A 17,389-nucleotide genomic window follows, 5' to 3' on the forward strand; every position below is an offset into this window, starting at 1 on the left:
AAGGGATAGAAGAAAGGGAGGAGTTTAGAAAAGTAACAAAGGACCAATAGCACTGGGTCTATTGGGCAGAGAAATGTTACACTGTAACTTTTATTTAAAAGGGTCACTTGGGTGTTGACCATACACTAAAGGGAATGAGAGCAGAGTAGAGAGTGAGCTATTTTAGAAATTCAGGCAAGAGATGACAGGGGCAAAAATAGTATGATAAGAGTCAAAATGGTGGGGATTGCTTAGATTCAGGATATATTTTGAAAGTAGAGTCAATGGAATTATCTGATAGATTGGACACAACATGCAATAAGAGAAAATTTCACCGGCATTTTTTTCTTGTGCTCCTAGTCATGTAAACTTGTCAGTTTTTTGACATAGGGAGAACTAGAATTTAGTCATGTGAATGCCATTGGTGACCTTGACAAGGCCAACTTCATTGGAACTGGTGGAGGGATCAGAGCAGCGACTATAGCAGATTTAAGAATGTTTTGTAGAAGACTTTAGAGGCAGCAAGCATAACATTTAAGAAGATTGTTGTAAAGACAGCAGAAGGGGAGCAGAGAGCAATAGCACGAAAATTATGGGGTATTCAAGATAAGATTTCTCATTTTAACTTCTATAACATTTTATTTTGAAATTATGAACTCATAGGAAATTGTCATATGTATGTGTGTGTGTCTGAATTTATATATATTTATATCTCCCATGCGTTTGTTGCTCTTTTCTTATTGTTTAAATGTTTCTGGTTAGTGTATTGTAGTTTTACATAATAGTGGGGTATTTGTGACATAATTGCAACATATTCATAAATACATGTAACATATTTTGCTTCATTTCATTCCCTACTAATTCCCTTTTTCTTCACTTCTTTCCTCCCCCTTGAGCCCCTTCATTCTGCTGGTTCCTTCTGTTTACTTATTTATTTAATTGGTGCATTGTAACTATACATAAAAGTGGGATTCATTGTAATATATTCATGCATGCATGTAGTACAGTTTGGTCAATTTCTTTTCACATTCCTCCCATTTTCTTCCTATCCTTGCTCCTGCTCAGTTGATCTCCCTTCTATTTTCATGAGATTCCCCCATCATTTTTATTTGTCTCTAGGTTTCTCATGAGAGAGAAACATTCAACCCTTGATTTTATGCATCTGGCTTATTTCATTTAGCAAGATAATCTCCAGTTCCATCCATTTACCAGCAAATGACATAATTTTATTCTTCTTTTTGCCCAAGTAGAACTTTTTTGTGTATATATACCACATTTCCTTTTCCATTCATCTATTGAAGGACACCGCAGCTGGTTCCTCATTTGACTGTTGTGCACTGTGCTGCCATCAACATTTGAATGTAGGTATCATTATATTATGTTGATATCAGCTCTTTTGGGTAAATACCAAGGAGTGGAATAGCTGGGTCAGATGATCCCCATCAAAATGCCAGTGACATTTCTTCACAGAACTAGAAAAAGAGCATCCTAAAATTCATATGGAAGAATAAAAGACCCACAATAGCCAAAGCAATTCAGATTGATAAGAATAAGGCTGGAGGCATCACGATACCTGACCTCAGCCTATATTACAGAGTGATAGTAACAAGACCAGCAGGGTATTGGCATGAAAACCAATGGAATACAATAGAAGACAGAGACAGACATATGTACTTTTAATCTAGGTTTTTCCCAAGGTAGCAACTTATTTAATTATAGTACATTACTTGTTTCTCTCTCTTTCTCTCTCTCTCTCTCTCTCTGTATGTGTGTGCACATTCTATTTGATTTAAAAAAATTGTTTCCTATCTATATATGTGTGACCACCTGTACAATCAAGATCCATAACTTCCTTGTGTTTTCCTTTTAAAGCTACATAGCCTCCATCTCTAATCCCTGTCAACTACTAATCTGTTTCCCATATTTATAATTTTATTATTATGAGATATTATATAAAGGGGATCTTGTGATATGTAGTCCCTAAAGGCTGACTACATGCAGTTACTTCCTTGGGCTGCATCCAAGCTGTTATGTGTACCAATTGTTCTCTTTTATTGCTGAGTAGTATTTGGTGGTATGGATTACTCATTGAGGGACATCTGGCTGTTTCCAGTTTGGGGCTTCTTTGAGTAAAGCTGCTATAAACATTTGTGTATAGGTTTTTGTATGAACATAAATTTTCATTTCTCGGGACAAATGCCCAAGAGTACAATTCCTGAGTTGTATGTTAAGCTCCTGTTTGGTTTATAAGACCTGCCAAACTGCTTCCCAAAGTGGTTGTACAATTTTACATTCCTACCAGCAATGTGGGAGTGACCAGGATCTGGTAAGAATTTTATGTCTTCACTATTTTTTTTTTTATTTTAGCCATTCCTATGTGTGGCTAGAAGAAATTTCTTTTTTTAGATGAGAATAATTGTAGGAAAAGTAAGGAGGCTGTGTGTAACTCCAGTTTCTTTTAGGTAGCTGAACATTATTAAAAATTCAGCACATAATTTTAATATTGAGCAGCTGTTGTGACATGTACATGCATAGATGTGTACGGTGCTTTATAGAGATGAAGGTGCAGAGTTCATCTTGATCCATGGAGATGAAGGGCAACAATCCGGTGCTGTCACAGTGCTACACGGTCAGTTGTGCTAGCACAGCGATAGCCAGTTAAGGATGTTGCTGTTATGCCTCAGCCAGAAAGTCTCATTCACTCATTCATATCCATCTGGCCCCAAAACCTACTTCATCTTTAGGATGAAATTTATGGTAATTAGCAGCAACCTAGCAATTATAAATTTCAATTCTCATGTTTATCTATTAATTTGTTTCCCAGAGGGAAAGAAAATTTGTAATTTCAGTGTGCCTAAAAGCTGATATGTGCTAATCACATTAAACATGATGATCCCTACACTGAACTTCAGGACAAAAAAAAAATATGTTGAGAAACAGAGTGGGGAAAATATGCATATTTAAACACATATTAGTATATAAAGTGTACAGATCCATATATTATGTGTGCATGATAATTGCATGTATTATATATTCTAATTGCATATATTATGTGTGGTATACACACTGTATATATCTGTATGTATATCTATATATCTGTCTATATATCATATATAATGATATATACAGATTCAAATTTCACATTTTTAGAACACAAAATCCTTTCATTCTTTATCTGAAAATACTGTTTTCTCTGAGCAAAATTGCTCATTGAAAAAAAATAAATAACCAAAAGCCAAAAGGCCACAAGGAGGATGAAATTATCTTGTGATGGAGAAAGTCAGACCTTCAAACTGCCAATCAAATTTAGGCTGCAGCCTTTTGAGGACTGGAAGGAGCCTGTTTTATGGTTGTTTTGCTGGATATGAGACTCATCTCAAAGCTGCTAGTAATAACTTGACTGAACAGATGCAGCTACTTCAGGTCATTGAAAGCATGTCAGCTTGGGGTAGGTGATCTTCAAGGAATTGTGACTTGCTGCCCCCTGCTCAGTAGGAAGCCTTTATTGAGCCTCCTTATCTCCTGTGACCTAGAGAGAAAGGAAGAGCAAGATAAAACAAAGCAAAACAAACCTGATACAAGCAGCTGAGTGATGTGAAGGCCGGGTTGATAAACAGAAGCAGCTTTTGGTGTGTGGTGATTCGTATTTCCCTGCTAGAGTTCTGATTTATGTTAGATCATTTAAAACAGAAGAGTTTACTAAGAGTCAGAATTGTTGTCCATGTTCTCAGCTTTCTTGCATTTAATCACTGTACTTGATTATAGTCTTTTAATGCGTACTTCTGACCAGAAGACTTGAGAGTGTGTGAGAAACGCCTATAATCCAACTGCATGACTTATACACAGTCTGCTGAATACTGAATGCTCAGAACGTCCAAGGGTCCCTCCTCCCAGAAGTGTACATCCACATATACAAAAGTAATGGAGATATTTATGCCAGAAAAATCAAGGAGGAAGAAACTCAAGTCAAGAATAAAGAGTAATGGGGCGAGCGCTTGCCTAGCATGTGTGAGGCACTGCATAAAATAAACAAACAAAATAAAGGCATTCTGCTCATGTAAACTATGAATAAAATTTAAAAAAAGAATTAAGACTAAGACTTGGTTTGCAGAAATATTAGTTGTGAGGTATGTTTTAAATTCCTCAGGCAACAGGGGAATACAAGATCTGGGTGATGGCTGTTGAGGGTACAGGACTGTTAGCTTCCCTTCACTGTGGACAGGATGTCAGGTGTGGGTAAGTGGAGGAGAGGTTGTATGATACTAGGAGATGAAGGAAATATCAGGTATCAGGGCTATTTGATAAAACAAACAAGCAGGGATCATGGGACATTATCTTTGTTAAAGGAGAGCCACTGATATCCTGTGTGTGTCTGTAACCTGCACATTTAGCAGGACAGTGACATTCATTGAGCAGGTGCTAAGTAAATGTTATTAGCTTGACAGATAGAACTTCAAGAAGGCAGAGGTGCCTTTTCAGGCCATGTTAGTAAAAAGCAGCAGTGAGAATTCTAACTGTGCACACACATGAAGCCTAAGAACATAAGGCAAGGGGGAGATTTGGGAGAATGTGTCTCTGAAGGCAGGAGTTCTTGGCATATGTAGTAAATGACCTGTAATATTGCAGATAGTATCTCGAAGCCCATACAATTGATCTTTTAGGTTGCATGTCACAACCAAGTCAGGTAAGAAAGACATCCATCCTGCTGAGTGAAGGTAGGGAGGCAGTTCATCTTTTGATGAAGTGATAAAGGTCCTCTGAGTAATTCAAATACTAGTCTGATGCTATTCCCAAAGCCGTGGGAACTTTTCTTGTGAGATATTTTACTGTGAATATTTTTCTCTAACCATCTTATTCTGTCAACAATTTCTGTACCTGATAGTTTTATTCCAGGTTCATAAATTGTGACATAGTTATCAGTCAGGTATGGTTCTTATAGCAAAGTACAGTTGCTTATGACAAAGAGAAAAAATGCATTTAAATATTTCAATATGCCTAAGTAATCTCCTTACTAAGGAAGAGTATTTGTTTTAATTTTAGCATAGTTGAAACAAAATGTATGAAATGAATCTGTGCCTCATATATTTAGATTAATGATTCCATTTGTTGCACCACATTTATACAACAAATCTAATTTATTCATTATGAAACTGATACATTGATGAATGATAGCTATTCAGACTTATTTTTATTCAAGAGGAATCGGAATAAACTGAAGCAGAAATGCATGGTTTGTAGATACTGATTTTTTTTTTCAGTTTATTTCAGTGTCATAGATTCAGAAATATTATTGGCTATGTATATATCTTTTTAATTAGAACAGAAATCTATTCACCCACGGGAACATTAGCTAGATTTTATGTCACAATGCTCTAAGATTTTATTATGTGTAATAAAATTAATTGTTTATCTCAGAGCTGTAAGAACTTACAAATGCAACCTTAAAATATATAAGTGTGGCTATTTTTACAAATTCTTATAAACCAAAAAACTCCTCCCCCAATATGTCAAGCTTAATTTTCTGCTCTGTGGAGCACAGCTAGTGAGGTAGCAAGGCCCAGTGAATTTTCACAGTGTGAGTTGCCAGCCACTATAAGCCCGTGGCAGTGTTTAATCTACAGCAACCAGCAAACAATTGGTCAAAGAAAGGTTTATGTAATTCTTCCTTAATATCCCTGTCTGTGGTGATTACAACACTGGCAGAGAATCATAAAAGCAGAATTGGTGATTGTCTGATAAAGTAGCATTTCTTTCCAATTATGAGCTGATATAACCTTTATACTCTCTGTAGGTTACTTTTGTGACCCTCTCTCCATTTTTCACTAAGCTCCTAAAGAAATGGATATTTGAGTATGCTCCCCGTTAGTGCATGTTGGGACTGTGATTTCAGTGGTCACTATTTCTGTAGAGCAGCCTATATTCCTTCCAAAGTCTCCTGGAGATCTTTTAATTAGTAAAATAATAGCATGCCATGACCTGTATTCTAATAATGCTTCAGTATTGGATCAAACCTACAATTTGAACAATTGGTAATGGCAACAGAAAGAGTTAGATTCAGTGGAACGGGGAAAACTTTATTTATTGTAAAACAGAGTAGATCAAAGGTCGGAAGAGGACCCCTGCAGTATCATGGACCAAAATATATGCATGCTATGAAATCTGTCAAATTCTAGGGGAAATACAATCATCCTATGGAAGCACCTCATTTGGTTCTGAATCTGTAAATGACTGTGTATACACAGTATTATCCGACATAATTGGCAAAGTTGGTGAACAGAATTGTAAGTACACCTCTAGACAACTGAACATTTTCACTAGAAATGAGGTTTTTGCACTATAAATTAGTTTTTTCACTATGAATCAATGATAAAAATGGAATTTCTTATAAATGAAATAATATGCTATATTCTCTTGAACTTTTTACTCACTTTTATCTCTGTGTGGTGACCCATATTGTATATAACAGTAGTTTGTTCTTTGTTTCTGTAGAACAGTAAATTTTAGAAATATACCAATATATAATAGTTTTTGGATTTCCTTTTGTTTTTATTCATCTGTACCCATTGATCAACATCTCTCATCCCCACATCAGACCACCCCACCCCACCAACCGTTCTCCTTTCTTGCTTCTATGAGTTTGAGTATTTTTTTTTCAGATTCCAGTGTAATAGAGATTATACATTGTTTCTTTCTGTGACTGGCTTATTTCACTCACTTAGTGTAATATCCTCCAGGTTCATCCATGTTACTGTAAATAGCAAGATTGCCTCTTTTTTAAAAAGTTGAATAATATTCTTTATTATTCATACTTATTATTCATATTTTGTTATTCATACATTGAAAGAAATGCAAGTTAATTCCACATCTTGGCTATTGGGATCATGCTAAATAATCACGGGCACGCAGAGAGTTCTTCAAGGTAGTGATTTTATTTCTTTGGATATGTCTTGAGATGTAGGATTGCTGGATCATATGGAAATCCTACTTGTAATTTGTCAAGGACCCTCTGTATTGTTTTGGTGTGACCAAAGTACATGGTATTAGGATATAAATGATATTGATATGTCTCATTCTCAGGAATGCTCAGTTTGTTTACCTTAAAGAGGTGGAGCTTATCAGTCTTATCCACAATGCATTTTTCATTTTTCCTCTGGTAATTAATGAGTATCTTATAGGGAGACAGTTTGGGATTATGCCAATATCGTATTTTCTCTTGTACTTTTACTGCTAATTTTAACCTCCATTAATAATTCTTGCCTCTAAAGAATTGCTATCTTGTGTATGTGTGTGTGTGTGTGTGTGTGTGTGTGTGTGTGTGTGTGTGGTAGTGGGGGTTGAATCCAGGATCTTGCACATATTAAGCTATTAAGCAAGTGCTCTACCACTGAGATATATCCCCTGCCCTTTTTAATATTTTAATTTTGAGACAGGGTCTTGCTATGTTACCCAGTTTGGACTTGAACTTACTATCTGCCTGCCTCTGCCTACTGAGTAGCTGGGACCATTGTGTTTTTGGGATTGTGATGTTCTATTTTCATCATTCATTCTAGATTTATTAGTTTTGAATTCTACTCTAAGAATGGGTTGTCTCATCCTTATTTATTTGTAGTATAGAGTCAAGTATATTGATTTTCTTCTGTGAGATAAACTTCATTATTATATTTAGTTTGTTGCTCACATTATTCTAGATTTGGCTTCTTTAGGTTAGTTCCTGTGCCCCTGTAACATCCATCGAATTTAAAGCGCTTGCTTCCTTTTTGGCACCACAGGATCTTGCAGGTTCATCTTGCTGTGTTTCCTATTCTTATTCACCCTTCCCTGTTGTTGAAATCAGCTATTTGTCTAAGTATTTTTGTTCTTTTCACTGAAGAAAGTCTTTGGAAGTCACAGTCTGGGTTCTAGGTGTACCCATTGCTCTTTTGCAATTGATTCTATGTCTTCTCTCACCTGACTGAGCTAGGAAATATGTGTGTGTATACATGCATGTGTAAACACATATCTAAACCTATTGTCTATCATTTTATGTGTACATGGACACACACCTACAAAACAAAACCCTGAGTTTACAGTGATAGATGCCATTGTAGTTCAGCATCCTAGGGTTCATTCTGACCAACTCCCTTTTATTATTTATAACTCTACTTGTTAACATTGAGAAACCCTTGTTAGCATTATCAGTATATTTAATCATTTGCACAATCCTGAAATGCATATGAAAAACCTCACAATTACAATTTCATACCCTCGTGAAAAACAAATCTTTAGCTATGTGTGTTACAGTTCTTCTTGTCTTTACTCTTGGAGTACATAGTGACAATACTGTCTGAAAATTACTTAGTTTTGTTTCTTCCCAGGACTCTTTGGTGTGGTTATTTATTTATAATGCAATGTTCTAAAAATCTATCAGTCTCTGAATATTAATTTTATGTTATATTGTCTTACTAAATTATTTTATTATTTGAGACAACAGTTAGTTATTTCTAGAATCATATCACCTGTAAGTAGAGAGAATTTTATCTTCCTTACCAATTCTAATACCTTTAACTGACTTATTTTGCTTCATTGTATTTGCTAGTACTTTCAACATAATGATGAATAATAATGAAAATATTGGGCATTCTATTCCTGATCTGAATAGAAATGCTTCTAGTTTTTTCTAATTAAGTAAGACACGACTTAAGATTGAGGAAGATATATATGTGTATGTGTGTGTGTGTGTGTTTGTGTTTTCTTGTTAAAAGTGTCTTTACTTTTAGTTTCTTGAGTATTTTTTTAAATTTTTTATTGTTGAATTAGAGTTGTACTATTGATGGAATTTGTTATACATATTCATACATGCACACAATACAATTTGATTTTAAAATGAGCAAATATTGTGTATGGTGTTAAAAGATTTCCTAGTGTGAACCAACTTGGAATTTTATAATAATCCCACTAGGTTGTATATATATTTTCTTGCTTTGGTGCTGTGGATCTAACCCAAGGCTTGTGCATACTAAGCCAGTGTTCTACCACTAAGCTACAGCATTATTTTCTAATGTGATGTTACACTCTGTTTTCTTAAATTTCTTTCCATTGCATTGATATTCACAGAAAATATTGGTTTGTAGATTTCTTTATTTTTAGACAAAATAATTTATGTTAGGTAATCAAACATTATACTGACTTAAGAAAAGAAACACATCTTTTGTCTTTTCCAATGTTTTAGAACAATTTTTAGAGGGTCAGGACTTTGAATGATTTAGATATTTCAATTGTTACACTATCAGGGTATAATTATTTTCTTGTGTGAAAAGTGAAGTACATGAACTTAAATTAGACAGACATGACTGAAGAGCCAGCTCCACTAGTTTTATTGTTGTTGTTGTTGTTGTTGTCTGACTGTGGCAAATTCCCAATTCCCTGATTTGTAAAACAAAAATGGTAACATTCATCTGAGAGTCAATTGAAATAATTTCTAAAACGTACCACCCGATATTTTATATTATGTGATCAATCCTTTGTCTTCCTTCATAATTTTTAACTAAGAACAGAAAAATAAGAAAATGATGGAAGGGATAAAATAACTACTCTTTATTGAGGACTATTGTGGTAGAAGCATTTCTTCATTTCAGTGTCTTCTGCAGAGGGCATACATGGTTATCCAAAGAAGCCAGGTAGGTGACCTGGCTGTGACTTTAAGCCTGACCCTCTGACTCAAAGTCCCTACTATTTTTTTTTTTATTTTTAATACGCAGTTGTACCCACTTATTTGTGGTTTCACTTTCTGTAGTTTAAGTTACCTATGGTCAACCATAGCCTAAAAATATTAAATAGAACTTATAGAAATGAGTAATTCATGCATTTTAAATTGTACACACTATTCTGAATAGCACACTGAAATTTAGTGCTGTCCTGTTCCATCCTGCATGGGTTATGAATTATTTCTTTGTTAGCGTATGCATGCTATACATGCCACCCACATGTTAGTCATTTGTAGCCATCCTGGTTCTCAGATCAACTGTCTGATATTATATTGCTTGCATTCAAGTAACTCTTATTTTACTTAATAATATCGCCAAAGTGCAAGAGTAGTGATTCTGGCAATTTTGTCACAGTGTATTTTTATATTTGTTATATTTTATTAGTTATTGTTGTTAATCTATTGTACCTCATTTATTACTTAAACTTTATCATCAGTATGCAAGTAAAGAAGATAGTATATTAGGGTTCCGTACTATCTGAGGTTTCAGGCATCCACTGGGGATTTTGAAACTCCTTACATTTATTTAATTATCATATAAAGCTCTTTCTCTTGATGACTAGACTAACCTGCCTCTGAACTATTTTGTTAAAAAATAAGACTAAGCCTGCTATTCATGTGATTAAAAAAGTAATATTGATAATGTAAATATGAATCTATATTAACAGATTTGCATCCTTTTTTTGTCCCCTTCTCTATTTTAGCACATTGTGAATAGTCCTCTTGAGTCTCTTCAAGTGATTACCACTTAGACTTTTCCTGGGACACATCCTGAAGGGACCAGCATACATCAGTTTGCTCAGATAAAATCCCAGATAATGGAGTTCTTGCAGAGTGAACTACACTTGTCTCACTAAGACTGGTAAGAGTTTAAAAATATATTTACTGTTTTTGCATGACATTTAATGTCATGACCTGTTCTGAAGTATTTCTTATAATTTGGAAAAGCATATAAATAAGCATATGTGGAGGCGAAAAATCGGCTATCAGAGAAAGTCAGTGGTACATTGAGTTGTTTATTAGCCAAACATATGGTGATATATTTGAAGATATTTTTATTATTTGTGAAAGTATAGAGATTTAAAATTGAGTGCAAGTGGAATTTCAAGGCAAGAATTCTTCTTGTAGAAGACTGTAATATAGTTTTAATGAAACCTATAATTGCTACAATCTATGTTGTTTTACTACTATAAAATCAATAACTGTAAAATGGAGGGGCTATCTCCTTGAAATTGGTAATGATGAAAATGTACCTATTGTGATTATCTATATGCAGATTCTTCCCAAGCTGAACTTGCTTTACATGTATGGACTGCTGGTGCATTTAAGCTTACTTCTACATATCTTTGCCTCAGCTTCAATTTTTTTTGTTCCAGGGTACTATATTGTCAGACATTTTAGTCAGGGCTTATTATTCAAAACAAAATTGCCATCTAGAGAAGACAATAAAGTTGAATCAGATGGCAGAATAGGAGTCCTTACTCTAGGGTTTCTTTGGGGAGAAGATGAGCAAACATGAGTTTGCATCTCTTAGAAGTGCATACCAGGGGATTCCTGAGAACAGAAGCTAAGGGCACAGGTGTGTGACCATGACAAGAAACTATCTTGGGTGGACAGATGTTGAGAAATGAAGGTCATTCAAAGGTTTCCTTCTCAAGTATACAAGTTATTTTGCATTTCAAAGATCTAAGACTCAAGACCTAAGCCAGTACCTCTGAGACACAAATTAGAAAGAACAAATATGTAGATGAGTACCATGTCTTCTGAGATGCTTATTCATCCAGTGTCCAGCAACTTTTGATATATTTTGTGGGTAATGTGGAGAAGAGCTATCCCCAAAGTTTTCTGGTGAGTAGAGTCTGGAAATGGAAACTAGGAAGGATGAAAATGTGCAAATGTTCCTAGTCATATCACAGTAGCTGAGGACATGGGCTCTGGGGACAAACTGATTTTTCTAGTGTGAATCCTGACTCTACCACAGTTTGTCCTGATTCCTGGCGGTAATCGGGAAAAAATTCAAAGACCTAATTTGTTAAGTGTGACAGGTACTGGATAATAAATGTTCAGTAAATGATATTACTGTGCTGAACATTTGTACAAATATTCATAAGGGCTTTTTTACCTTGATTTGGATATGATTTTCTCTGTGTGGACTCAAGTTTCTCATCTGTAAATTCTCCAACTAGTCTCAATTTTTCTTAATCTCAGATAGCCAACCATAGCTGGGAAACATTATTATATTTTTCAAAGTAGATTTTGTGTTTGTAAATCCCACATGCATTATATCCTGAAGATCATTATATTTTAAATTTTATCACCTCAGATCTGTCACTTCCTAGCATCTTAATATTGGGTAAATTACCTAACTTTGCTTAATACTGGGTAGATTACCTAACTTTTCTAAATCTCCCTATCTCTGAAATGGGCACAGTACAACTCTTAGAATTATTATGAAAATTAAATGATAAAATACACAGTGCATGACACAGAAGTATCCAATCCGCTATGACTAGCATCACTACTATCATTATTTTATTGATTCTTCTTAAATACGTTCTTTATCTGTGACATGATTGCTAGTGTTGTCAGTCTTTAATTTGTGAAATTTGAAATGGAATGTCCCTATAGAATTTTAGACAAAATACTAGTAGATTAAAAATCTCAGATCACTTTTTGAAAACATGATTCATTGTTATCATTTTGTACCCTAATACAGCATATTTAGCTTAAACAGAAATTACATCTTGTGATATCACCAAATTATCTCCAAGGATAGCTGCTTCTAAAACTGTCTAGACTTGATCCTTCCCAAGTGAAATTATACAAATTTCACTTTAAGTTGTTTTAAACTCTGATGATTCTTAATATCAAAGTTTTCAGTTTCACCCTTATAAGAACTTTAGTGAACCAACTACTGAATCTATATACTAGGGAATCAGGATCTACTGCTGTCCACTACCCACTCCTTCTGACTTTTCTGATTTTGTACTTGGTCTTATCTCTATGGTTTTCAATTCTTAGAACTGAATTATTCCATAATCCAAGTTCTGATTAATTCCAGTTCTGATTCTTGTTATAGTCGATGTAGTACAAACTGGATTAGAAATAACCTGTGAATTTTAGGAAACCAAAAATTTGACCCTATCTCTCATATTAGGGTCTGATATTGATCATGCAGAGTTGTGTACCAGGGTTAATGAATATGTTCTCAATGAGTTGTTGCAAACAAAATTGAATTTTAGATTTCTCTCCATTCTTCATTTTTGTTGTTTATTTCCAGGTTTTAAATAAATTATCTGTGTAAGCAGGAATATATCAGAACTGTCAAGATATGTCTAGAGAATTTATATATATACTTAGTGATGTATTTTTCATTCAATACAAATAAATTTCCAGTAGAGCTAATTACCCTTGTTATGTAATCTGGGCCAAGCCAGATTTTTGACAGGAATATCATAATTAAATTGTTTCTTGGAAGCATTTACAAATAAGTAGACCATAACACTTTCAGTGTGGGCAATGAGGTAACTTAAGACCATCTGCAGAAAATTAGAAAATGCTTTTATTGGAAAAAAATATTTAGTTTTAAGAGTATAAATTTTCCTGGGAGAAAAATTCTACTTGTTCAATATTCTGAAGGAAACTAAATGTTTGGTATTCGTATTAGTGGCTAATGAAACTTTAAGGTCCGCTTAAATATAATGCCCTTTAATTTGGTCACTATCTGGTCATTTTGTGATGTTGATTGCTATAGTATTCACTGATAATCTTATTTTATTAATTTGCTTAAGATGTGTTAGGAAGACTTTAAAGACAAACAAGTTTTTAATAGTTAAGATTATTTTAATTTTCCAAAGTGTATGAGGCATTATTAGTACCTAGTCTGTCTTCTTAATCTTTTATAAGAAAACTGATATTTTCCCATTGGGCATATTTTCCTTACTTATGTGCTTTCATTCTGGAAGTATAGGGATAATTGTGGTCATTCATAATTCTTGGCATGAATTGAGATGAAAACATGGAATTTCATAGATATATGAAATTAGCTAGATTATAGTTGCAAAGAATTGTTAGAGGTTCTTAACTCAAATATCAAAACTTCAGTTGTTTAAAACATTCTAGAGGCTTTTCATTGGGAAGTCATTCATACATAATCTCTTACTTATATTCCTTTCTGTAATATGATTGTTAGAAGATTGTGTTCTAGTGAATTTCCTTTATATTCTTTGAAAAAATCATTTTTCTCTAGTAATAGCAAAATGTTTAGTGCTCTTCCTGGTAGATTTACTAAGAGACCTACTTAGATGCTTCAGAAATATGACAGTAAAAATTCATCATGATAAATAAGTAGGGATGGTCATCAAGCAAAGAATGACATGAGGCACACATCTCTTTCACATTTTCATATTCACCCTAAAGGAAACTTTGCATAAGAGAAAGATTATTGGACTCAAGGTCAGCGGACCAAATTTCTAATTGTGATTTTTAGGCAACTCACTTTCTAGGCTTCTTGATCTTTGACATATTTTTTTCCTTTAAAAATATTAATACCTCATTTAGTTGTGGAAATTAAATGAGATGACATTTGTGGAAATGTTTTTGAGCTTGAAAGTTCTGTAAGAATGGTGCATGTAAATATTGCTCTTGCCAGTGTGTATCATAGAAACATTCATCGTAAGAATGTTAAAAGTCTGACTGTTAAAGTATTTTAAACCTTTTAATTTAAAGAATTTCAAGTTAAGCATTTTTAGTAGATTTGACATCTCATATATTGTTATTTCTTGGTCAAGGCATCAAGTATTTGTGCTCCATTCATTGGCAGAACTTGAGCCATCCAAGTAAATGATAAGTATTGACATTTATATTGTATTTTTATTAGTCATTAAATCTGTGAAGGATTATTGTGTCTTGAAGATTTAGAATTTCCTGGCATTGGTGTCAGAAATTTTTGAGCAAGGAATTTTAGTAGTTCCTTCCAATGAAGTCAATTATAATTACATATATTTTGTAATATAATTGGGAACTTTAGTGAGGTCCTTATGATATGATCAGGAAATATAGAGAATTGGTAAGAGGCATCAGTTTGCCTGGATGAAATCTACTTTTCGATGCCAGCAGAAAGTTTACAGTTATAGCTGAAGACATGGTCCTGACTTAAGAAAGTACAATAGTTAATATTTTATGGGCTTTGAGTCAAAACCCAGTCTTGTCTAAGCCCAAAGTCAGAACTCTGTTGCACTTGAAATAACTTTTTCATATATATTATAATCATCAATCTGCAGTGTGTGTAATAACTGTTCTGTCTTCCTCAATTAGATACCTAGTCTCAGTGATAATAAATTATAAAGCATTTATAATGAGTTGTTTTCAAGGGAAATTTTAATACATGACGAAGTAAGATATTTTTGAAGCTCTATTACCAATTTTAGGCCATTTACAGCTATTAAATGACCCTTTTAATGTCTTGATCAGTGCCTTTGTGACCTATGAAATGATTCATGGATGACTACATAGGGGAAATTTGCAGAATAGAATATAAAATTATCCTTCTTAGTTAAGAAACACTAAGCTCCCTCCTCTAAGTTCATTTAACACCTTTATTAATTCAATTTCTCTCCTACTTACGATCTTGTCATGTTGAAGGATGTACGATTATCAGTTCATAATTTCACTGGGAACTCCTAGAGAGAACCATCTACCATCTACTTGAATGGTATCCTTTCTCCCAACCTTAGTTCTTGAGAATAATGGGCATTTAATATTCAGAATATGGATGACTGAAGGACAAAATAATTTGGTACATGCCCAGAGTTATTTAACAATCCACTGTTATAAATGATAGTAAAAGACTTTTTATTTTCCATCTGTTGACACATCCTATTGTTGATTTATTCATCAGGAAGGATTTATGCTATATGTGGTTCAGCAGTTTTCTGGATGCTGCAACTGCGTAAGTAAGCAACACTGACAAAAAAAAGTTACGTTTATGGAACTCACCTTTTACTTGATAAAAGTTCTCCTGGCCAACTTCAAATCGTTTACAAATTTTAAAAAAGTGTCTTTTTTTCCAAGAATTTATTTATCATAATTTTAAAATAAATTTCCTTAACAATGGAAAATAAATGGAGTTTCATAAGATATTCAAAAGTCTGTGAATTGAGACTGAGTGATTTTGTAGTAGATGCTAAACCTATGATGAAAAGATTAGTTTCTACTTAACATCCATTATTATCTTAAGAAATTCAGCACAGATAAAAACCTCATAGTGTTCAAGTGTTTTAAAATGTGATGGTGTTTCATATGCTACTGATAATTAAAAAATGAAACGTAGCAAAGGGAAATGTTGAGACAATCATGGGGGGAATAACCACTAATTCAGGATACTGTGAAAGAAACATTGTAAAATATGGCATCAAAATAAACTTTCATTCTAGCTATAAAATATGAAACAAATAAATTAAGATATCCCTAGTATAAGAAAGAATAATAGTTTGACTCAAATATTCCAGTACTTCCAGTAATGTTCCCAATGCTATTGATGAGGGGACTATCAGTTTATGTATGTGTTTAGTTTTTCTTTATTTGGACTGACTGATAATTGTTTTTAATTAATCAGGATGGACATTAGTTCCTGATATATAACTTACTAGGATATATAATGCTCATAGAATACTGAAGCAAGAGTACCTCTCTATAAAATATCATACATGTGTAACTTGTTCTTAAAATCTTTTTTAGGGATATGAACTATAATATTTAAAAATATTAATATAGGCAACAACCTCTCAGTTTATCAAATATCAAACTCCTACATTTGCTCTGTTTAGATGCTAATGTGAATTAGATTGGATCTTACCCTCAAGGAGTTTACACTCTGAGAGAAATAGTCAAATATGTATATTCAACAGTAATTTAGCCAAATTTTATTCATTTAAGTTCTTTCATTCAATATATATCCATATGGTGCTGATATTAAATATTAATATTAAAATATAATCTAACATAAAGAAGAGTAAATATTAGGCTTTGAATTATCCATTGACCCAGCCCCTTACTTGAGGGAAAATTAGATGTTACAGGATCATTTTCTTATGAGAAGCAGAATCCCTTTCTAGCTAGCTGTGGGAAAAGGGATCTGCTGGGATAACATAGAGTAATAATTTATGTAAGTGTATCCCAGGGATCCACCTGTCCATGTTCTCTTTGATGGTCTCTGTGGGCCTCATAGCCTCTCCTCTTTCATTCTTTCTGTGACTCTACTTCAACTCCATCTTTCTATCTTCTTATGTGTTTCTTACACACTTGTTTCTTCTACAACACAGTGGACTCCAAAGTGCAATTGGAAACTTTCTAGGTTAGCTGACTGCATTCCTCTCTGAAGACCATATTAGATTTCTAGAAAACATCTCCTTGGTTCAATCATTCACTCACAGCCCAAGTAGTCCTTAGAGTGGAGTTACTGGTGCATACTTAAGCCACTTCAGTGCCAATGGGCAGCACAACTCTTAAGAACGGGGTGTGGGTGTGAGCAATAAGGTATCGTCAGCTCCTGTATTACTATGTCAGGTGTGTTAGGATGTGTTAGTAGTGATTATGGGCAAGTTGGCATAGATGGTTTGCTTCAGTGCTTTTTATGTGATAAATTGAAAGCTTATTTTTTTAATATAT

At 33.9% G+C, this 17,389-nt stretch overlaps 1 protein-coding gene across 6 annotated transcripts in view; it reads left to right on the forward strand.

The window, feature by feature from the left end:
• Dlgap1 (DLG associated protein 1) overlaps positions 1-17,389 on the forward strand; it is an 879,880-nt gene that overhangs the window by 99,529 nt on the left and 762,962 nt on the right. For 5 of the 6 annotated variants that reach the window (XM_047526689.1, XM_047526695.1, XM_047526694.1 and 2 more), the window contains exon 2: positions 10,426-10,583. The gene's annotated coding sequence lies outside the window, so the exon portion shown is untranslated. Of the gene's footprint in view, positions 1-10,425; positions 10,584-15,620; positions 15,672-17,389 lie in introns of all 6 variants that reach the window. The other variant, XM_047526690.1, reaches the window with a different exon arrangement.

Source organism: Sciurus carolinensis, chromosome 15 (assembly GCF_902686445.1).
Source record: "Sciurus carolinensis chromosome 15, mSciCar1.2, whole genome shotgun sequence".
Classification (NCBI taxonomy): Eukaryota; Metazoa; Chordata; class Mammalia; order Rodentia; family Sciuridae; genus Sciurus; species Sciurus carolinensis.